The sequence below is a fragment of the Pyxicephalus adspersus genome, chromosome 10 (genome assembly GCF_032062135.1).
Source record: "Pyxicephalus adspersus chromosome 10, UCB_Pads_2.0, whole genome shotgun sequence".
NCBI classification, from domain to species: Eukaryota; Metazoa; Chordata; class Amphibia; order Anura; family Pyxicephalidae; genus Pyxicephalus; species Pyxicephalus adspersus.
Genome location: NC_092867.1, coordinates 3,132,363 through 3,156,382, shown reverse-complemented (window position 1 = coordinate 3,156,382; position 24,020 = coordinate 3,132,363). Strand labels below are relative to the sequence as shown.

The window sequence follows — 24,020 nt, the reverse complement described above, 5'->3', positions numbered from 1 at the left end:
AAGGCCCAATGTATCTGTTCTTCCTTTACTCCAATGTTTTCATAAACTTTACCCCATGGTAAAAATATTACTTCAGCTCTCGTGTACGTCGGGTACGTGTATACCCCTCATAGATCAGCATAGAGGGAGAGGGGGTTACAGACAAGGCAGTGATGAGTTTTAGAAATATTGATTTGTAAAATGATTTAACACTCCATGTAAATGATAGAAGACAACAGAAAAATGTGTTTTGTTCTATTTTCATCAGTAGTGAAAACTGAAAAAAATTTGTGACCAGGATTTATTGCAGAAGGGGCCAGCAATACCCACAAGCGCAGCTCAGTGTTTTTTATTTCAGGACAGCAGCAATCAGGCAAAGTTACATAGTTACAAAGTAAGTCAGGCTGATAAAAGACATAACTCCACCAAGGTCAACCACTGGGGAAATAAACAAATCCCAGATATAAAACCTGATAAGGTATAGTTGGTCCAGAGGAAGACAAAAAAACCCCGGTACAATTTGCTTCAACAAATTCCTTCCTGATTCCATGAGGCAATCGGATGTTCCCTGGATCAGCAGTCTCTGTTATCTTTACTTCAAAGCTTTAATCCCCAATTATATTCTGAAATATTATATGCGGGTGCATATTTTTTATTGCAGTAAAGACTTCAGCCTGTCCCTTTACTACAACAAAATCTTGCCTGATCACATATTTATATTATGATTTGTCCTGTTTAAAATGACACAAAAATATTTGCAAATATTTATATTGGTGAATTTTTTGGTATTTGTCTTTGCTATGCAACACTGAAAGATGTGAGAAAAACAAATAAAAGTGAATAAGATTTAATAATATTATTAAAACAATAAAATAAATCATCAGATAAATAATAACTAAGAGCAGAAGGCGAGGCAGGAATAAATTACGCATGATTAGGATTCACTAGGGGTTATAAAAAGGAATAGATTTTATTTATTTATTTCCTTGCAAAAACTTTTCAACCACAGCAGCAAACATCAGGTGGTGTAAAACTTTGTTAATGTAGAGTACAGGTGTTGGAATATATTACCCCTTGCAGGTCAGTGGGTGTAAAACAATGGCTGCGTACACACTTCCAATAATTATCGTTGGAAACAAACGTCGAACGACCGAAAATCGGTCGAAAATCGTTCACAAAAAAGGTGACCAATGATGCTGATGAATGAGGATTGTAGCTGGAAATGAACAACCGTCACGGCAGATCTGATTGGCCGATGATCGTTGGCTATCTATCGTGTGTACAGTCGTTCAGGGATCGTGCATGTTTCTGCAATACACTTTCTCTTTTACATGTCACTCCCTGCATTGTTCAAACGATTGTATCTAGCGTGTGTACACTATTAGTAGATTATATTTGAACAATCGTAACATTACAGCATGTACAGAATTGTGCACAATATGATCGTTCAAAATAATAGTGCATAATCGTTGATCGGTAGTAATCGTTCGTTTTCTAATGATAATTATTGGAAGTGTGTACGTAGCTTAAATCCCGTCACTGGTGTTAAGAAGAGCAAGAATAAGTCCTATGCTTGCATTGGGGTCCCTGATACATGTTCTGCTTCAATCCTGCTGCTCAGCTTCTTTGGAACAAATGGGAACAATCCCAGTCTAGCACTTGGCTACCACTCTGCCCTGGTTCTTGTAGGACAAGCTACAGGACAGTGTTAAAAATCCCAGGAAAAATCCAGGACATTTCCCATCCCAACCAAATATCATGCAATATTGGTTTACTCTGTAAAAATTTTGGTGAATCTTGGAGGAAAGTGATGGTGGAAAAGACAATGGGGGTGATTTACAAAGACATTTAAGCTCATCACCCACCAATGAATGATCAGGTTGCAAAGGATGATTCACCTCGATAAGGATTCCTCCCACCCCCTTGTCTTCCTTTCAGTGTTCTCTATGACCTCGGCACTGTCATTGCACTTTGATATCACAGTAAGAAAAAAGAATGAAAAAGAGAAAGCAGGGTCTTTCTAGGCACAAAATAATCTAATATACTAATGAGTACCCTAAACAATACCCAATATATAAACAAAAAACATAACAGTTTCATGAAAATCAATCACAATCCTTTCTTGTGAGGATATTACATTGGCCCCGAAGGGGCATTCTGTGCATATTGGAAAAACTCAACTTACACCCAGAAAGGGATTTTTTGGTGTGAGTGTTTTTCAATTTGGCACGAAAAGGGGATCTAGACATCAAACTTCTAACCAATCAAATACATTTCTTGCCATACATAATATTCCAATCTCTAATCATATTGTTTGTGTTGATTGCTGTACCCGACGCGTTTCACCCTAGTAGGCTTTCTCAGGGGTATCGATTTATCAGCAAATCTTTGGCACTTGCAGTAATTGGGTCTAAATTAGTGAAAGTTATGATCATATTGTATTGTATATGATACATACATTGTATTGAATATGATCATAAAACACTCACACCAACAAATCTCTTTTTGGGTGTGAGTTGAGTTTTTCCAATATGCACAGAATGCCCCTTCGGGGCCAATGTAATATCCTCACAAGAAAGGATTGTGATTGATTTTCATGAAACTGTTATGTTTTTTGTTTATATATTGGTTTTTGTTTAGTGTACTTATTAATATAATACATTATGTTGTGCCTAGAAAGACCCTGCTTTCTCTTTTTCATTCTTTTTTCTTACTTATTAGACAAGGGTTGGCACCTAACTTGATGACGCTTTATACTATATACCAACCACCAACCATTCCTGAATTTGATTCAGGATATCACAGTAAAGGAGGGTAGGACGGAGCTGTTAAGGATGAAGCAGCTCGGGGAGGACTCAGCGGTGACTCAGGCCATGGGCCCTGGAAACAGTGACACCATCAGTACAGAAGAGACAGCAGATGAGACAGTCATAGCTTCTGGATGGAAAATGTTTCATATGACATTAGATGTATATAACCCCGCAGATCACCAAGTGCCAGCTGTACAAACAGAGATCTCTGCTTGTAGATTCCACCTACCTGTGCTGGCTAGTGCTGGAGGCGGTGACTTGGCAGCAGGCACTTGTAAGCAAATTATCATCCATCAGGCTGTAATAGATGAATTGTGGTAGAAAAACATTCTTTGTAAATGAGCTAAATACACACAGGTGCAGGATACAGAATGAAAACTGTCACACGTTAAAAGGTCTCTCCCATGTCAATGCTGCAGAGAAAGACCTGTGCTCTATGTGGAAGCAGTGTTCCCTCTGTACAGGCTTGACACGCCACCTGATGAGTCAGAGCTCTCCAATCAGGAGCCTAGGCTTTAAGTCTGAGTTCCTAGGGGGCGGGGCTGACCTCTGCACAGAGACCGCTGCTTTCTTAAGGGGAAAAAAAGGGAGCTTGCTAACACAGGGCAGGCTTTTCTTCTCAGGCCATAGCTTAGATAATAACAGCATGAGTTTCATATACTTGGAATGTAATTTGCAAATTTAAACTAATCAGGATTGCAAATTGAGATATTCAATTGCTTGTTCAGCATGCAGCCTAAATCACAGATCTGAAAGGGCATTCAGAGTCAGAAGGCTCCATCCACCTCCTTTATACCTCCCTTCATATCTGCCATCCGCATGCGGTTTTTGTTGCCAAACAGCCCCAAAATATTCATCTCTCGTCATCTCTGCTAATCAGGAGAAAGCGTGACTACATCCACTGCCGTCATTGTGATCCAAATTCCTGCTCTGACCCCCTCCCATCCTCCCGAGCAGGCAGCACAAAAAAGCCGGCGCTGGCTAATGTAATGAGCAGAGTTCTGATTTTCTATATTAGAAGCCCACCTCCTCCGCAGTCCTGCTGGGAGGCTTTATGTCAGCGCGCCGTAGATGCTTGTTCACGCTTAATACATCCCATTCACTGCAAATAAAGACTTTCCCGGAATTAGACATTACTTCCAATTGGCCACACGAAGAAGATCTGCCACACGGGAGCATACGATTGTAAAGCCGTCTGAAAGGGGACCTGTCACATCCTCAAAGCCTTCAGGAAAGCTTCTTTTCATCTAGGTTAGCGCCCCCTTTTTTTTCCCCAACAATAGTGGGAAACGCAGGACGATGAGTCAGAAAACGCCTGACGTTCAAAAATCTCAGACACCATCAACACGGCAGTGGCGTCATAGAAAGAACGGATGATGTAGGAAATGCGGCAACGTATACGTGAACCTGATTACTAAAAGGTTTATCATGTTGATGTCATTCTAAAAAGTATTTATTCGTCTTTTCAAAATTTGCAGTTTTTGTTCCAATAATCCTAGTGAAGGTCGTTTTCTTGTTATAGGATGGCAACGTTTTGACCCTGTCGCCCAATTGTGATAATGCGTTGTCACCCCATCACAGGAGCAGTACAAGAGGTTGGTTCAACACACATTATATAGTCATGATCCATTGCTGTCATTACAATGAAACCTGCCCTGGGTTTTCTGGAGTGCATGTGCAATAGAGTGACAACATTCTGTCCATGTTTCCCAATTGTATTGCTGCATTGTCATCCTATCACATAGGCACCCTATGGAGACTACAAGTAGCCATATTAGACTGCATTATGCAGACATGAGCCACTGCAATCATGATCAGGAAATCTGCTCGGAGAAAAGCCATGCAGCTATTCCTGCAGTGCACACAGACAGGTTGCTGCAATAGGGTGACAACAATCTGTCCACGTCCCAAATGTGCTTCTGCATTGTCACCCTGTCACAGGGAATTCTAATGTAGACTACAAGTAGCTGTGATAACACACAATACATAGGAATGATACATTGTTGTCATCACAAGTAAACCTACCCAGAGAAATGCCATGCCGCCATTCCTGGAGTGCGTATAGACAGGAAGTGGATGACCGCATTCTGTCCCTGTGTCCTAATTGTTATCACCTTGTCACCTGATTTACGATAGAGACTCCAGCCATATAAAAATTACTATTTATAGGATTTATATAGCGCCAACATATTACGCAGCGCTGTACATATTAACACACATTAAGCTGACATGGTCCACTGTTGTCGGCATCAGAAATCCTGCCATAAGAAATGCCATGCAGCCATGCCTGAAGTGCAAATAGACATGAAGTTGCTGGACAGAGGATGCAGTTGGTCAGCGGAACTGAAATGCAATATTAGATTAAAAAAAAAGTATTTTATTAAAAAAAAAAATAAGAGAAAATTGTTTATGTGGGCGAGCTTATGTAGGGGACGTCCCTAGCTCCACATTCTAACCCTCTCCTTGCTTTCCCATCATTCTGTTAGTCCACCATTGGTCGAGGAGCTTACACAGGGCTAAGAATCATCTTCCTGCCCCCATGTGACAGCACTGCTGCATCCTAGGGGGCAGGAAAATGATCACATGGGAGGGAAAAGAGTAGGTCACATGATCACCATAGTAGAAGCTCTGGATTGTTTTTTAGATTGGGTGAGGAGCAAAAGGAAGATAATTATATGCTGATGGGGACAATTTTTTTAGGGTGCACTTTAAAGAGCCCCTGTATTGCATGTAGATTTGCATTGCTGAACTCCTTTTTAATGTTAGTTGGGTGGCTGTTTTGCTGATCCAACAACTTTTTGCTATGACTTGTATGATGACATCCATTTCTCTAATTGCATGCAAACCTTCTTCATTCCAGAAAACTGTTTTGAATTGGTTGCTATAGATTTTGCAGACATGACCCCCCCTCCCAAGGCCGGTGTAAATATTTTGCTTTGTGTCTCCTCCCCCAATTACCTAGAAAAGGTTGACGGGCCAGTCATTGGGATCTGTTACTCATTGACTCATTGTCCTGGGGTGAGATGATTGTGCGCTTTCCATTCTCGAGCAGTATTCTGGCCGTCAGCCTTGTTTCTATTGTACGATGAACGTTACTCTGGATCAGAAAACACGCATTGTTCGCATACTTTGTTTATGAGATGGCAGCGTTATATTTAGCAGCTTAGTGGGAGGAATTAATCGATGAAACTATATTTGTATAGCTAGGGTGTGAAAAAGTTGAAATGCGGAGACGTGACCCCATCGTTTTCCTCAACATTTATTTGTATTTCTGTCAATCCATTCCTAAGATTTACACAGGCCGCTTAAGCTGGTGACCTGATTTTCTTTGCTGCAGTTAGGCAGATCTATGTTGGTCATCTCCCCGCCCCCAGCTTATGACTTATGACCCCGACTGGAACATGGATGTAGTTTGTGATGCGTTAAGCACACTTAAGGTTAACGTCTACTTTTTTTAGAGAGGCGAATGGGAACACCCAAATCTCTGCGGTGGTTTGTCATGATTAGGAAAAATCTCACCGCTAGTCCCCAAAAATCCAACAGGTGACTCAGCCACCTATAGCTAAAAATCTCACTTATGTGTGCACTGACCCTGTAATTACCTCTCACATAATCCCCAGGGTGGGAACGCAATAAACACGACCTGCTGTGGAAAATGCTTGCAGCTCTTCGGGGACCAAAAGGCACCGCGCATCTCCCCAGGCACGGACTGAGATAATTTTAGTTTCTGCGTTGAAAAATTACAAGTCAGGAATGCGACTGAGTCATCTCCAAATGTTTGGTTTCATTTTGTAATATTTCACCAGCGATTCGTATGAATCTTACGAATGCATCTACCCCCGGGGACCGGGCCGCATGCCAAAGCGGGGATGAGTGAACGAGCTGCGGCATTGTTTCATCGGGAGAACCTGTTCATCTAGTTCTGGTGTTTCATTTTCCAGGTAAATATCCGTCATCGCAACAAATACCCTCATTAGGGATTAACACATCGAAAGGAGAATCGGTGTCCCCAATTCGGGGTGACCTCATTCCGCTTTAATAAGTCATGTGCAAGGCGTTCTGAGGATGTTGAATTATTTAAAGAAGAACTCTGGAGGGTGCATTTAGAAAGCAGTGAATCTGATATTCATCTAGCGTTCTCTGCTGGAGAATCAATCGCTGCCATTGAAAACTTTTGGAGATGGAAGATTCTCTTCTCACATTAAAGAGGTGAAGGAGGGAGAAGATTTAGGAGGGAGAGGGGGAAAAGATCCTCCCCCCCAATGCTGGGTCTCTGCTCAGCCAATTACCAAGCACTATTGCTGCACCATGGGTAGGTTGTGTCCCCCCCTGCACAAAACATTTGGACATCCTTGGTGTTCCTCTTGCACATATGCAGAGGTGGGGAATCCAAGCAGATAAAATGGTATTGATGGTTGCTTACAAGTTTGTTGCTTTGCCCCTGTATTGTAGTGACATTGGTTCCCATCAGCCTCTGCACACCAGCTGAAATTACAAACTAAGCTGGAAATGGGAATATCTGCACTGCCCCCTGCTCAGCTAATATGCCCATTGCAGAACTTCCCTTTTCTACCCAATCATAGCATGCTGTTCCCTCCAAAATAATGAAGCCTTTTGTAGGTTGATGTCAATTGATTGGCCGCTGGGATCAAATTACCCAGGCTCTACGCCCCCCGGTGCAAGGGCCCAATTGAAACCACAACCTTTGCTACGCTTGGTGACTGTCACCAAATTCTGAGTCTAATATATGGTTGTTCTCATTAAACAGAGCACATTAAAATATAACTGAACCAGTTTTAATGGCAAATCCTTAAAACTACGATAGTTTCTTCTTGGGACACAGGGACACAAAAAAAATTATTATTTAACAGGATTTATATAGCACCAACATATTACGCAGCGCTGTACATTAAATAGAGGTTGCAAATGACAAACAGATACAGACAGTGACCCAGGAGGAGGGGAGGGCCCTACCCTGAAGAGCTTACAATCTAGGAGAATCCCTTCACAGGTTTCCCAGTTGGAAGATTTTACCTCCAGTTTGACCACATGCTGATATTGATGGTTTACTTGCCATAACCACCATGCGTTCATTCACCAGCCTAAACAAGGGGAGCCCATCTATTCTGCAAACCCTCTCCCTCCGTATCTGTTAGGGAGCACCCCCTAATAACCAGCAGCCAATGGGAGTGGCACCAGAGCTGTGTAGTTATTAAAAATGAAAGGGAGTGCTCCCATTGGCTGCTGATTATTAGGGAGCGCTCCCCACTGATTGAAAAAGGAAAGTAAAGTGGTGCTTGATTGGGAAATGAATGGCCATTGCTGATCAAAGTTTGACACTTCAGTCAAAAATGGGATGGGAAAAGGATAGAAATGGTGAATCTCCCCAGTGAATACACAATAAAAAAACTAACAAAGTTTAAATAAAAAAAAGGGGGGGTCAGCTTTAGGAATAGAAATGATTGAAGTCTCAGAATCTGTCGCAGCTATAAAGCGGCCCCAAAAGAAGCAATCATTTCTTCGTGATATTCATTGTAACCTTTTACTACTTGTAGATGTCTTTTTTTAATTCTTTTTGGTATTTGTTGAGTATTTTTTGTCCCTTTCCCTATATGAAATGTATTCAGAGATTTCTGTAGCGGTTCTGGAATTTATGTTTTAATGGCAGGGATGATATATGATGGCCATGGGCATACAGCGGCGTGGATCTTCCCCCAGGCGGAGGATATATATATACAAATCATGCCAGAAGCTAGAAATAGAACAGGAAAAAATATGCGACTGCCCATCATGGCTTCTCACAGCCATGATGCGGAGGAGTGATGCTAGGGGCAGATGCCTGGGGCTCATTCACCCATGCGCTGCGTTCATTCAGGTGAATGCTGTGCATTACCAATGGGATGCCAAATGAACCACAGTGGTCCAAATATGTTTTTGGGAGGCCATGCAGAGCATTTCCCTGCGATGCATTACAGGGCACTCCAGTGGTGCCTTGGGCACAATTACGGATGAATGGCACAGCAATGTGGATTACATGAAGCAGCAAATTATTGCATGCAAGCCCGCAGCACATACATAATATATGAATGGGCAAAAGTCAAATATTGATCGAGGCCCAATACAGAAGCACACCTTGGCCCCCTTCCTGATGAAATACAGTATATACAGCAACTGTATGGGCTTCATTGATAAAACAGGGAATCTGACATTCCCTGGTGGAAATCCTTCAGGTCGACATGTTTCATTGGCAGTAATTAGGTCCCTTCTTTTTTTCCTAAAGCCCCCCCCCCTTTTATGGCTTGCATTCTATTTACATACTTTGCAACCCAAAAGCAACGGCATTCGTTTTGATGGTAAAGGCGCCAAATGGTCAGGGGCCACATTACTGACTGCGAGGTTCCAAATGTAAAAAATATTTATTTTTTCTTATATTGCAGTTACATTATTGAAAAGGTTAAAGTCCTATGAGATAGTAACCTGAGCTGGTAAATAATGGTAAGAAGCCGTTATTGTGGTGTTTGGGCCCCCTCCTCATAGGGCCCGAGGACAGCTGGGGCTTTTCCAGTTCCCATCCAGGTTTTTAATAAGTGTCACAGCAGGAGAAGATTCATTTTCTTCTGGAGCTTCCATGGCGTGTAATTGTGGTGCCAATTTCCTGCAAGATTTATTTTCTGTTGCAGCGGTAATAAAATGGCATGTAATAATGTTCCATCTGGCAGCCCTGTGGGGGTCCTCTGTTTCGCTCTCGCGGGGGCTGAACGCAGCGTTACAGATCGGAGCTCGGCATGGCAAATGATCAGCTCAGCAAATAAATGTTATTATACTGGGCCAGGGGGAACCGGCACATTGGCATTGGCTTTAAAAAACTCCACTCCAAAGATAAACCATAGAGCTGCACTGTATGTCAATGTAACAATTATTTTTGTATCAAATGATAATTTTATATATTCATGTTTTGTTACAGCCAGCAGGTCCACCGGTAGCCATTCTTTAACATGGTTTTATTCTGTAATCTGTTTACAGAGCTCAATAGCTCAAGTAGAATTTTCTACACCAGCCTGGATTTTATTTTAACTTTGTATGCTGTAGGGAAGGGTCTGTTGGGGGGCAGCAGGACAGATACGTAGCTCTGCTTTGTGGATGATTTGTGTGTTTTTACCGGTACGTCAACAGCAGCATAAACTGAATTACTTGTGTCTCATCTGTCAATCATTTCACGGCTATATAAAGCAGATCTCTATGGAGGATTAGTAGCTCAGTCAAGGTTGTGTTGCCATCTATGTCCTTCGTGAAGTTATTTTCCTCTACTTCCTGTTCTGTCACCAGCACAGGAAGTGGGATGAATTTCTTCCAAGAATAGACAGCACTTTTTTTGGACTGTTTTGGTCACCATTTGTGTTTATTTTGCTTACCAGGGCAGGGAAGATTTCCTAAATATCAACTCATCTCTATTTGGTTCAGGTATAAAATGCATACAATGCGCCATTTGCATTTACTGCCCATTCAGTCCTGAGATTTTTTCCCCTCTGCCCTATCTGGCAGTGAAGGAGACCGGATTTCCTCTGCTGCAATTCTGTAACACTTCCAGGTCTTGTCTCTCCCCCAGTCTTTGATTGGACAGTGACTAATAAGCTGTCCAATCACAGGCTGCGGGAGGGACAAGACCTGGAAGTGTTACTTAACTTCAGCAGGGAAAAAACAGGTCTCCTGCCCTGCCAGATGGGGCCGAGTTGAGTAAACCCCAAAGTAGAGGGGGACAAAAATCCAAATCGTGTAATAAACTCCCATAAACTTTAATTTCTGGATTGAATTGTCTTCATCGCTCATGGTCTCCATCTCCTCTAATAAGCTGGCTTGTCTTCCAGTAACACAAATTAGGTGGTTTTGCTTTCTGACAGATTTTTTTTATATTGCGTGGGCACCGGCTGAGTAAATTCAGGATTGTGACTACGCATTGTGCGGAAGTCTCTGTGATCCCCCCTCTTTGTGTACAGAGAGGAGGCGTTTGTGGTTTCTCTTTATTATAACTGGTGTGTCACCAAAAACACCCACATGTGGATAGATAAAAAAAGTGGTGCCATTACTGAGTAAGCAAATCGAAGAATCTGGCATTCTGTCATAATTCTACACATAAAAACTGAGTAAGAGCTGGTGTGGGGGGGACAAAAATGCCTCTCCGTGGATTTTTTATTTTTCCGCCCCCTTCCCTGGGCAATTTTCAGTCTTAAAGGTCAACCTGGGGTGGTCACACGTGGGCAGGGTAACTCCCCCTCCCCATGCCAATGGCGTCTATTCCCACACTGTTGTGTCTCCGCCCACTCCCACATGGCCACGGGAATGGCGTGGCTCAATGATAAGAGAGTGGACATTATTAAGGAGTGGTCACATGACCATTTGGCTAAGTAGCACAAGCTGCTGATAGGCTCAAAACGTGCTGGTTCACATAGTTAGCCCATAAATAAAAAGAAGCTTACCCTCAGCTTGTGATTGGACAGCCAATGAGAAGCCATCACTGTACCTATGTCCGAGCTGCATAAAGCTGAGAATCGTTCAATGATTGGGGATTATGGACGGGTGGACGCTCTGTAAAGCTTTGCTGTGTCCCCACTGGGGTAATTCATTACCCTAATGGCCGTTGTCACCGTGTAAGATGATAAAAGGAAATCTTATGGTTGTCACCAGAGCAAAGGGAAGGGAACTCTTTCCTCTCTGTTGGGCCATGCTGTGCCTAGACAGGTCCTCTTTATTTTCCGGTGACCCCAGATGATCTCATCCTTCACTTACACCTCAGCTTCCTGTGAGCGCAGCATTTGTATCACTCAGGAAGCAGAGCCCGGTGACGCCTGAATGCTGAACAGATGGGTGGAAGACGTGTGTGGGGGATGGGAGGAAGGAAGAGCGCAAGAAATCGATAAGACATCTCTATACACAATACTTCCGTTTCATAAAGATGAACCCCGGGGTGAGCGGATGGATATACGGCTACGTATCTGTATACTGTCCACCTGCCTAATGTTTTCCAACTCTGTCCAGATGGTATCGTGATCATTTTATCCAAATACAGGTGCAGATGACCTTATTCTAAATATGCTTCTAGTTGTGAATAGATAATGAACTCACCCTTGGAAAAATTCTGCATAGCCAGGAGTTGGGTAGTAATAAAGCCCCTGACAACCAATCAAATTTGAAGGAGAGGCCTGGAATGGTGCGATCAGATTTGATTTGTTTAGATTCTTTGAGCTGAGGCAGCCAATCAGGGGACACGAGGGGATTCAAGTGCAAAAAATGGGCGCCGTGACCAAAGGAACCTTCAACTTTTTGAAGATTGCTCAAATTCTTTCTTACTCTGGGCTCCACCATCCTGTAAACAGGCCTAAAGTGTTAGACTGACAGCACTGCCATAGTTGGCTCACCTTAGACCAGGGGTTTCAAAATCTGTCCTGTACTGTAAAATTTGGCCCACAAGAAAATACCTAATGTCTACGAGAGCTGGCCCGCCAGTAGGCTGAGCATGCACGGCTAATACAATCCCAAAATGCTCTGCTGGCTGGCCAATCAGGACCCAGAAGCACCCCCTCCTCTGTTGCCATTCATTAGCGACCTTTCTCATTTGTAGATATTTTTTCAATAAATATCAAGATTGGCCTGCGACTTTGTCCAACCTTTTAATTTTGGCCCACTGTGTATTAGAGTTTGACACCCCTGCCTGGGAGGTTTCGGCCGTTGCAATAGGGGCAGGACCTGAAACCTATGCCCCTGAAGCCCATAGGCTGGTGATGCAGGGGAGGCGGGGCTTCTTATTGAGTGTCCTGACACTTCATTGGCTGCATGCCCTAGAATAAAGATGGCGGCTCAACAGCCTACAATAGAGGCGGCCATAGGTCTAGGATGATAAGTCTCCTTTAACCTGGACAGGAAAGGGTGGCAAATTGCCGTTGGGGACAGAAGCTGGCGCTGGCGGTGACTCATTCAATTAAAATTGTATCAGAAAGCGATAATCCCATTGTGACATCACTTCCAATACTGGGATTTTTTTTTCCTGCAGACTCTCAGGATTGAGGATTTGTGCAGAGAGAATTCTTGGAACGTCGAGCGTTACTAGCGGGGCCGTGAAGAGCGCCGACATGAGAGAAATGAGTAATGAGATTCAGGTTTGTCCTTGGGAGCTGCAGAGTGACGACAGCGGCATCATTAATGGAAGCAAGGGGGGGAGGGAGAGCATGGGAAACCTTGTTGTCCTTGTAGCACCGGGGGATCCCTCACATTCGTCACAAAAGCCAATCGATTGTATCTCTAATTTTGTAGTATGAGGACCTACCTATACTATCCAAACAAATAGTATCTAATCATTGTATCTGACCAGGGAGGCCCTTGCACTACAAAAATCAGATTGTGATGTGTGTAAGATTGTAAACCGGTTTGTAAAATGTGAAGCCAACTTCAGATTTACCGAAATTGTGCCTCCAATCAGGAAAGCCCTTACTCCACACATTTATTGGTGGATCTGATGGAGGTTGTACAATCAGAATGCAATGTATTGTGCAATGTGAGGCCCATCTGAACAACCCACCCAGTTTGGATCCAGTGAGCTAGATCCCTAAATACATACAATTGGAATGCTGAGCCTTTGTGATTGACAGAACTGAAATCCAATGAATGTAAGGGGTGGAGTCAGGGACAGCCTGGCTGGGGAGGGAGGGGCTAGATGATGCTGGATGTCCTCCAACAAGTAAATGTGGCGGGGTCTATCTGATTTGCTGCAGCTTCCAATGCATATTAGGAGAAGCTCACAGTGTGCAGTAAAATCAGAGGAAGCTTTTCCAATCCCGGAGAGAACAACAGTACAACTGTCCAAGAGGGGAAGCCTGAAGGGCAGATTTAATGAAGGGAGGCTGGAGGGCAGATTCAACAAAGGGGAGGCTAGAGGGCAGATTAATGAGGGGGAGGAAAGATTTATTGAAGGCAGCCTAGAGAGTAGATTTATTGAAGGCAGATTCAATTAGGGGGAGGCTGGATCGCAGGATTAAGGGGAGGCTGGAAGGCAGATTCGATTAGGGGGAGGCTGGATGGCAGGGGAAAAAATTTCTTCCCCACTTTAACAAATGCAGAATTTTTTGATGGTAAAGAAGAGACAACTGATGGATGAATCAATTATCGGCCACTTCATAAAATACCTCTAAACCATGCAACAACAAGCGGGAAGGCCGCGCCTTTCTGGGAGTTAATATTAAATCCCGAGGTAATTAGAAATTTGCCCCACAAAACACAAAGACACACAGGCGATGTCCCTTCTGCAATAAAACATACCTTCCTCATCGCAATTTTTAATTACACTCATCTTTCCTTGGTCGCAGGCGCTGCCATCTATATCTGGTCCTCTTTGGGCATCTTGATTGGCCTGACTGGGACAACGTAACTCCTGTGCGCAGGAATTCATTCATTATTCCCCAATGCTGCTGGAATACCTAGTAAATCCCAGCAATCCACAATGAGCTGCGCATGTGCACTAGCTGCATTTAAAATCAATTGGAATGAATGATTAATAAATACAGAGCTGCATTTGTGTCTTTTTATCTCCTGAAAGCAGGGAAGGGTTAAAATCCAATGGACCTTCCATATGAATGCATGCACATTCTGATCAACTGCAACTCGGAGAAATTAGGTGGATTTTCTATGCAGCCCTTCACCACCTAAAATAAAAATGGTTGCCATAAATAAATAATGTAGATAATGACTCACCTCCTTCCGGATTCCAGGAGCAGCGGGTGACGTCAGCGCTGTATCCCCAGCATTTAAAATCCTGAAAGAACAACTCACCAAAAAAGGGCGAGGAATAGTTTATATTATTTAATTATTGCAAACGTTTTCATTTTTAATGGTGATGGTGGGCTGGAGGAAGGAGGACGTTTTACTAGCATGAAAGGTCTACTTTATTTGCCGCATCACATTGCAATTCACTATATTGCGTCGGAATGCCCTGCCTAGGACACACCAATGCAGCCATAATACCATAGGACATGAGGACAAGTTGTTGTTGAGTTGATATAACAATGGTCAACATTCCCAATGGTGCTGCTGTGAATAGGGAAATGAGGAAATTCTTGCAAATGGGAAGTAAGTTGTGCAGTCAAGTCCCCATTGCATGATTTACCTTCAACTCTTCTTCTAGTGACAATTGTTACCTTTTGGATCTCCCATCAAGAAAACAGAGGCCCGATAGATATAAAGCAGAGGTGCTGGATTTGACATATATTAATGAACAAGATCCAAAGGGATCAGAACAGGCAATCCATATACAGTGTTGAGAATGCGCCATCGCAATGAAAAAAGTTCATTATGTCAGCTGTGCCTTGATGAAGGAGATCTGTGGCCCATGAAACGCGTCTGTTTTTTTTTTTTTTTACGTGTGGATGCTGATTTTTGATGTGGAACTCTCATTAGGCTTTTTTTTGTTTTACATGAATAGCACTTAAAACCTGACGGTGATACATTTTAGTCTTTTTTTTATTACGTTGGAAATGTAAAATGCGATTGCTGCATGCTGCTGTTCTTTCTGTGTACCCAACGATCATTGCTGAACATAGCACAGGTTGATGTCTGATAAGGAAAGGAAGCCATCGAGCTCAGGAAGGAAGTCGGAGGGGGGCTGTGTGACGAAGTGGAAAAGACCGTACAGAAAATGCATGGAGGACGTCCTGTTCTTGCAAAGTACCGCAGCAAGGTGTCTCGCTTCTGTCACCTTCCTTTTGCGAGGATGAGAATGGGACAGCAGATTCAGACATCTGTCATCTATTTCCTCTGTGTCAGTCACCGCAGGGGGTGTGTGTGGGGGGAACAAAGAAGCGCATTTCGTATGCGGTAACGGGTCGAGAGGAAGGTGAGGAATGTACGATGTACTCAGAGCGGAAAAACAAACAAGGTTGCAGCATTTCGTAAAAGGGAATCCCCACCTCTAGGAGCGTTTCGCTTTTGCTGTGTGAATGAAGGTTATTTTTACCCCATAGTCATTGTGTGTAGTAATCAGATCGTGATGCAATCGCATTACTCTTATTTCAAGTGGCTTGTGTTACAGGGCAGGAGACCTGATTTTTCTTAGCTGCATTTGAGCAACACTATACAGATCTTGCCCCACCCCTAGCCTATGACTGGACAGTAAAAGGAGAAGCAGCAGACTGATGAGCTCATCTCTCATCTGTTCTCTCATCTGCTCATCTGTTGGCCAATGTAAGATAAAACTCCAAGGTGGATGGGAGATCCCAAAATTTTAAAGTGGGAGGGAACAGAAACCAGGATTATTTCACTGCTGCAGGTGAACCATTACCCATAGTCAGGTCAAACTGCAGAGTTTATTGATCTGCTCCATGCCATCATCATCACAAATGGCATCTCAATAACAGGTACTATGGACATAATACCCCTCCTAAGTTCTAACTGTCTATGTGACCACGAAAGGAGTGTTTAATTGGTGCAAATATGTATTTTGCCAGCGTAATGAGTTTGTTGGGGTCACATTATAGATCATCTTGTTGTTTAAATTGTTCCACAAAGAAAAAAACTTTATTTTAAACAAATGGATGCAATGTTTAAATTTCATTGGATCAATCACACCAATAAAAGGTCATGTAATAAGGATCCATATCATGTTTTTTAATATTGGAAATTGGGTCTACAGCATGTGATAAGAATGTACCAAGAAGCAGAGAAACACCTTAGATACAGTGAAGCATGCCAAGTGCAACACTTTCAGGTACATAAAGATTACATGAGATCCCTGACAATGCCTCCATCTGCTTTGCCCTTCGGAACGGTGCCATCTTTGTCGACCCAACCACTGTGCCCTGGACAGGAAATAATGGAGATCCAAAAATGTTAAGGTTGTCATATGAACAGAATAAAAAGAGGAGATGCAATAGGGACACCTGTTCAGGTGATACGTTATATTTGGAAATCTTCCCAGATACTTACATCTCTTATATACTCAGATACTACATATCTCTTAGACAGGATGTAAAGAGCAACTTTCTTGATGAGGACACAGCCATGGACCAGAAGCATTAACCCTTCCCATTCCATCCCACATATAAAAAATAGGTTTTGCCTGGAGTGATGCTTCAATGTCACTGTGACCCCAAAGCTAAAGAAGAGATTCTTCTATATAAATTAGAGGTGGGGGGGGGGTCCCAATTTCCTAATCCACCAATGGGGGAACTATCAGCTCATTTACAGCCCCCACCCCCCAGGCATAGCATGCATGGCTCAGTGGCTGCTGGAGATGGATGATGCGGTAGAGCGCACATGGTGCTGATGCAGATTCTGCCCCGCAGGAGAGTTACTGATGTTGTATCCATGGCCCCCGTGAATCCTCTATTCTCCCCCATCACTCCAATCATTTCATATTGATTACGAAGAGAGGGAAAACGCAACATTCACTTCTCACATGCCCCCAAGAGACAATCCTGAGTCATAGAGAGCCTCTGACGTATAATCCCATCTGTGACACTCAGGAGGCAGGATGTGCATTAACCCCTTACCTGCCTGACTGCAAATCCATCACTTCTGTTGCAATGGAGGCTGACAACCTGCAGAGGTTTAAGGGATGCATTTCCTCCAATGCCATCAATTCTGCTGCAATGGACCCCGCACATCGGCTAGCATCGGGTTTTATCCAGGCACACCGGTTTCCTCTCACACCCCAAAAACATTCTGGTAGGTTAATTGGCTTTCCCCCAAAAATGTACCTTAGACTGTGTTATTGAGATATGACTATGATGGGGACATTAGATTCTGAGCTCCTATGAGGTACAGTTAGTGACATGACTATGACTTTGTACAGCACTGCATAGTATGTTGCGCTATATAGACACACAACAATAATAATAGCTCTCTGCAGTTTGTCTGTATCCATATTTCTCCTCCTGCTCCATAATAAAATGATTTGCTGGGATGTTTTAATGCTTGTCTGGTATATGAATTCATTAGGATTATGTCAGCCTTCTCCCATGGATCAAAGCTGCACAAATACAATGTAGGGTGCTGATAACATTATCATTATATTAAATGTTTCTTAAAGTGCAAAATTAGCAAATAAAAACAATTCATGTAACACAATGTGTGTGTGCATTTATAGTGCAAAATGAGAAAATAAATAAATATAATACAATGTAATATGATGTGTGTGTGTACATTTATTGTGCTGTTGAACCATTCAGTAAAAATAAAAATTTGCAAGCAGGCATCTTGCCTATTGCAGAAGGGACAGGTGCTGTCCCCTTTATAATAAAACAAACTTACCAGCCTATTCACTATCTTTTTGGAATTATACACTGACCTGCACATGATGATCCATCATATGAAATCCACCATGAAGAGGAGATCCTATAATCCTGCAAAAGCAATTGGATAAAAATGTATTCAAATCTTGACCTCTGCCCCTTTAAAATAATCTCACATACTTATTTGTGTAGGGCACGGCTACTATTTATTACATAAAAACAGTTAGAACTTGCACTTTCTATATTTTAAACTTATATTCCTCTTTGATTGAGTCAGAAATGGAAATTCAATTGTGGAGAAAACCTGATAAACTTATCACTGAATAACACCATATTTAATGAAGGATTCAAATTATTTCTCACTCCTGAGTTCCTCATGAGGTTCTTGGAGCAATAAGGTTCCTTGTGTAATATTGGCCCTGATTTTATAAAGCTCTCCAAGGCTGGGGAGGATACACTTTCATCAGTGAAGCTGGGTGATCCAGAAAACCTGGAATGGATTTCTTAAAAATCATTAGCTATTTATTAGCAAATGTTTTGAATCCTAAAACAGATTAATTTTAGGTTTGCTGGATCACCCAGCTTCACTGATGAAAGAGTATTCTCTCTAGCCTTGGAGAGCTTTTATAAATTAGGACCATTGTGTCATTGGGATGATGAAAGAATGGCTACTGATCATGGTTTCAATCTACAATGCAGACCCGATCAGCTACGTACAGTATGTAGAGGGACAATTTCCATTTTTAAAGTTTTCTTTAATGTTTTTGGAAAACCTTTAAACATAAGTATAATATTTTGTACCAACCCAGTACTTAGATGTGGTGGCTGAGTTAGTTTACACGTTAAGAACATTTATATGATATACAGGAAAATACCCGTTGATGTTGGCAGAGTTCTTGTTACTTACTTTGAGCTGGAGAGAATGCAGATTAATTGATTGTTATGTAAACTGCAAAAATAGAATGGAGATGAATACAGGAAGACATGTTTAAAATGTGGCCTGGGTGACAACTGTTAATTAATACAATATGGTGAGTGAGTGTTGTCACACCGGGACAGGAAGTGTGCTACTGGCAGGGCCATTAGGTGACAATAAAAGGATAGAAACGTAATGCAGCCGATTCATCAAAGGGCACAAATATATTACTTTTAATTTTTGTGTCTAGATATGTTTTAAAAGCTCGGGCAAATTTAAAACTGGTATCACCCTAAAGGCATTTTGCAATGATTTTACAAAATGATTTTATCAGAATCAAACAAAACATTCTATTTTCAGATGTACTGTTGATATATATTTTTTAATCAATCAAGATCTATTATCAAATGAAATACTTGTCATGGATTGCCAGGATTAATATAAATCATCCCCTAGATTGTAAGCTCTTCTGGGCAGGGTCCTCTCCTCCTCCTGTGTCACTGTCTGTATTGGTCTGTCATTTGCAACTCCTAATTATTGTACAGCGCTGCTTAATATGTTAGTGCTATATAAATCATGATTATTAATAATAATAATTAAAAATAATAATGTGTAGTATTGAGTGAAATAGTATTGTAGTAAGTGAATCTGAGATACCCCAAATAATCTCCGATAGAGAATCTTCCAGGTCTGTATTTTATTATAGCAGTGATTGTTGCTCCAGCATGGAATTCACTACTTTATAAATACACTCCTGCATTGAAAACTGCAATTAATTGTCTAACATACCAGGAAAAAGGGGAAAGTTTACAATGGGTATATCCCAATCCGAGTGACAACCATGTAACAATCACTTTGGAGTGATTTCCTCTTGCTTCCTGTTGCCTTCTTAGAACAGGAAATTAAGGAAAATGTAACTAAAAAAACCTAAGAGGTGTTCTTTCTGTTCTTCACACTCTCCCATTTGCTCTCACGGTGTTGTCATTTATCATTAACATGACTTGTCCGGCTGCAGGTTGTATACATTTTTGCATATTGTTCCTATCTTGTCTGCATCTGTTATGCTGGCTGTAGAAAAGTTTCAATGGCCCTGATTTTATAAAGCTCTCCAAGGCTGGAGAGGATACACTTTCATCAGTGAAGCTGGGTGATCCAGAAAACCTGAAATAGATCTGGTCCAGGATTAAAAAAATTTGATAGCAAAATCCATTCCAGGTTTGCTGGATCACCCAGCTTCACTGATAAAAGTGTATCCTCTCCAGCCTTGGGGAGCTTTATTAAATTAGGCCCAATGTTCTCACTTTGCTAATTGATAAAAAAAAAAAAGATGAAGTGATTTTACACTGGGGGCCGTCTGGAAAATGTGGTGTTATATTTTGCACACCTGGAGGAGGAAGCCGTCTTAATCTACAAACAATTTACAAAGCTGTTACAATTAAACATGGACTGCTAAACAAATGGAGGAATCTTTAAACAAAGGAAAAGCCAAGAAATGCCAGACGGCCACAGGAGGAAATAAAGGGCACACAATCTCAGGTTTATCTTAATGCACCGGGGAAAGAAGAAGTGCAAAATGTTCAATAGAAGATGGATCCCAGAAATGTTTAGTTTTATTATTGGGAAATATTGCATGTTTTTCTTTTTTGTGTGTTCTTGCTGAGTAAGCATTTTACACTCCTATTGCAGTGATCAACTATTACATTAAATGCTGTTACGAGTATATTAGGAGCCCATTCTCACCTTTTCACTGCTTTGAATATGCAGAGTTATTAAAGTTTTCTAAGACTGGAGAAGATAGACTATCATGGGTAAACCTGGGTAATCCAGAAAACCTGGAATGGGTTTCTTAAAATCATTTGCCTGGTTGGCAAATGTTTTCAATCCTGAACCAAAACCATTCCTGATTTGCTGGATCATTCAGGTTCTTCCATGATAGTCTATCTTCTTCAGTCTTTAATAAATCAGGCCCAATGTTCTAAGTAAAACGCCTTGCAGTTGAGTGGTTGTCTGCTTTGCCAAGAACTGGGGTGGCAGGGTAAACAGATGAGACTTAACATACCAAAAGTAGCACTCCAAAAAAATCCTTTCTTTCTAAATAGATTTTTGGGATTGCTTGAAACATTTACATGGAACCACATCAATCTCAACCTTTGTAACACGGGGGAACCCTTGAAATAACTTTCAGGTCTTCAGGGAACCCCTTCTATAATTATGATATTACCAGCTCACAGCATATTAGTGTCGTGGTCAGTGGGAAGAATTCCTCTTACATTGCTGATCATTGGGAAGAGAATGTCATCATTAAAGATCATATGTGTCACTGACTCTCATCGGAGAACCTGGGTGATACAGGAAACCATTTCCTATTAGTTAGCAGATGTTTTCAATCCTGGACCATTCCAGATATACTGAGTGGTCCAATCTCCTCATTGTTTAGGGAACTCCTTGCAACCTCTTGAGGAACTGTGATTAAGAAACACTTTTGTAGAATATCACCAGACCTTTGCCCTCATCCACTGATGTGTTTCATTCTACCCGGGAAAATATTATATGGGAGACTGTTGTTTGGGTGCACATGGGCTCCATGTCATTAACCACCTACCAATGAGAAAGCTGCCCTCTGTGTACCTTAGCGACAAAGCAATTGGCTAGGCAATCTTTGCTGGGATTCAGTTGTGCAGGTACTCGGGTGCGGATCTTGTCATTAACTGCCCTTCATACCCACAAGCCAATGGAACGCTGCCCAGTGTGTACCCTAACATCAGAGTGCTTTGGGACTAGCAAGATTACCATCAGCTGGGTACCTTTTATTAGGAATCCTTCTCACCATTCTAGTGGTTCCCATTACTGGATACAGTTTGATGTGCCAACCCACTGAATAATATTATTACACAGTATTTATATAGCGCCGACATATTACGCAGCGCTGTATAAAGTTCATAGTCATAGCACTAACTGTCCCTCAGAGGAGCTCACAATCTAATGTCCCTACCATAGTCATATGTCATTATTACAGTCTAAGGACAATTTTTTTTGGGGGGGAGCCAATAAACCTAACTGGAAACTCCATGCAGATAGAGTCCTGGCAGAGATTCCAACCTGGGACCCAGCACTGCAAAGGCCGGAGTGTTAGCCTCTGTGACACCACTTTTTGATCCACTTGGGTGCCACAAACAATTTTGCTTTACCGACAAAGCAATTGGCGAGGGAAACATCATTTGGAATCCCATTGTTCAGGTATACAGGGACGGCTCAATACATAAACTACCCCTGAAAACCACCAGCCAATAGGAACGCCTGCTGTGTACCCTATAACCTAATGCTTTATTATTGCAAGCTGGTTTTCACCTTGATATCTGCTTCTTCTTGAATACCTTTGTGCAAATTGTAAAGATTGGACCAATCACAGCGTGTGATGGAACTCGATTCTTGTCCTGATTTCCAACCACTCCATCTGAATCTAGAAAAATAAAAAAGTTTCAATTAATATTACGAATCATTCAGATAGGCTTTAAATATTTCTATTTCTAATAATCTTTCTGTATTTTATTTCAAACCCTTTTACTACACATTCACTGAACCTCGTTAAATTCTTATTTTTATAAAGTTTAAAATAAACAATTTTTATTACATTGCACCAACAATTCCACAGAATCCGACTGATTCCACAGAAGCCTCCAAAGAAACAGAATTCTGGGAAATCTCAGACTCCTCTTCTCTCATAAAAGAGGAACAGATTACGTAGCTGGGGAGTGAAAAAGTCAAGTGAAAAAGTTTGTTTCCTACAAATGAGTCAGTTGGGTTTACTATTTCATGGGAAGCCCGAAAATAATAAGTGATGAAACAGAAAGGCTTGGGATTGGTCAAATTCCCCAAAATAAAGAATCATGCATCTAAAATATGATGTGACACTGTAAATACACCTTTTGTTCTAGTTATATGAAATGTATTTCATGCTTATGCTGTGGATTCTGATATCTGCAGCCTCTAACCTTCTGATATGCTACAATGTTGCAAACTATTCATGTGGGCTTCCTCATATATATTATATAACAAGTTATATTATGTACATATAAAAACACAACCTGTCTTCATTGATGCTCCTTTGAAAGTCTGTTCCACATGTGTTCCCATACCATACAAGACAGGAGAAGATAGACTAACATGGGAGAACCTGGGTGGTCCAAAAAACCTGAAATAGATTATATAAATTGAATTCGCTAATGGTAATTGCTTTCAATCCTGGATACATTCCAGGATTGCTATATCACCCAGGTTTTCCTATGTTAGTCTATCTTCTCCAGTCCAGAGTTTTAATAAATCAGGTCCATTGTCCATTTTCTTACCATTTATGTTCTGGAAGCGGAAAAGGATCTGAAGGATCGGTACACATATGTCATGAACCCCAGTTGGCAGAGGAGGCCCAGGGTGACCCCCGCTGTATATATGCCACAAAGGGGTATGGGCTGCCATGAAGGTCTGGGCAGATCTCAGAGGAGTTGCACAGAGTAGCCATAAGCAGACCCAAACCTAGCCATTAAAATCTATATGCTATAGTATTCAATTTTTAAGTACTCTGGGCAGCTCCCAGGTTGTTGCGTCTGCCACCCCCTATGTTTATTAAAAAGAACAGAATGAGGGTCTGGGTAGTTTTGATAAGCGGTGGGCAGATCACATCCATTATTCCCCATGGGGAGCTGCGGGTCAGCCAGCAGGTGACCATTCTCATCACTACTTCCTATGTCCTATGTGAACTCTTTGGGATATTTCAGATCCATGGTGAGCTGCAGCATTCTGCCACAGGCTCAACCGCAGTCCCAACGTCTCCCATTCAAATGGATTGGAGAGGGTGGGTACCATTATTTCAGATGTGACCATGGCATATGGTAATGTGGTTTCCAAATGCGTCATATCGATTTGGTTGTTTGCAGATACTTAACACGTCATGCAAATCTGTGCACCTGGGAGTGGATCATCGTGCGGTATTACACCCCAGGTCAGAAAAGGTCCAGTATAATATTTTTTTACAATGCTACCATATAG

General features: G+C 41.8%; 1 long non-coding RNA gene across 2 annotated transcripts in view; it reads right to left on the bottom strand.

The window, feature by feature from the left end:
- Window positions 1–18,113: 18,113 nt before the first annotated feature.
- Window positions 18,114–24,020, bottom strand: part of LOC140339773 (uncharacterized) — a 35,581-nt gene continuing 29,674 nt past the window's right edge. For both annotated transcript variants that reach the window (XR_011922535.1, XR_011922534.1), the window contains 2 exons: window positions 22,326–22,437; window positions 18,114–18,172 (listed from right to left, as the gene is read on the bottom strand). This is a non-coding gene — a long non-coding RNA (uncharacterized lncRNA). The remainder of the gene's footprint in view (window positions 18,173–22,325; window positions 22,438–24,020) is intronic.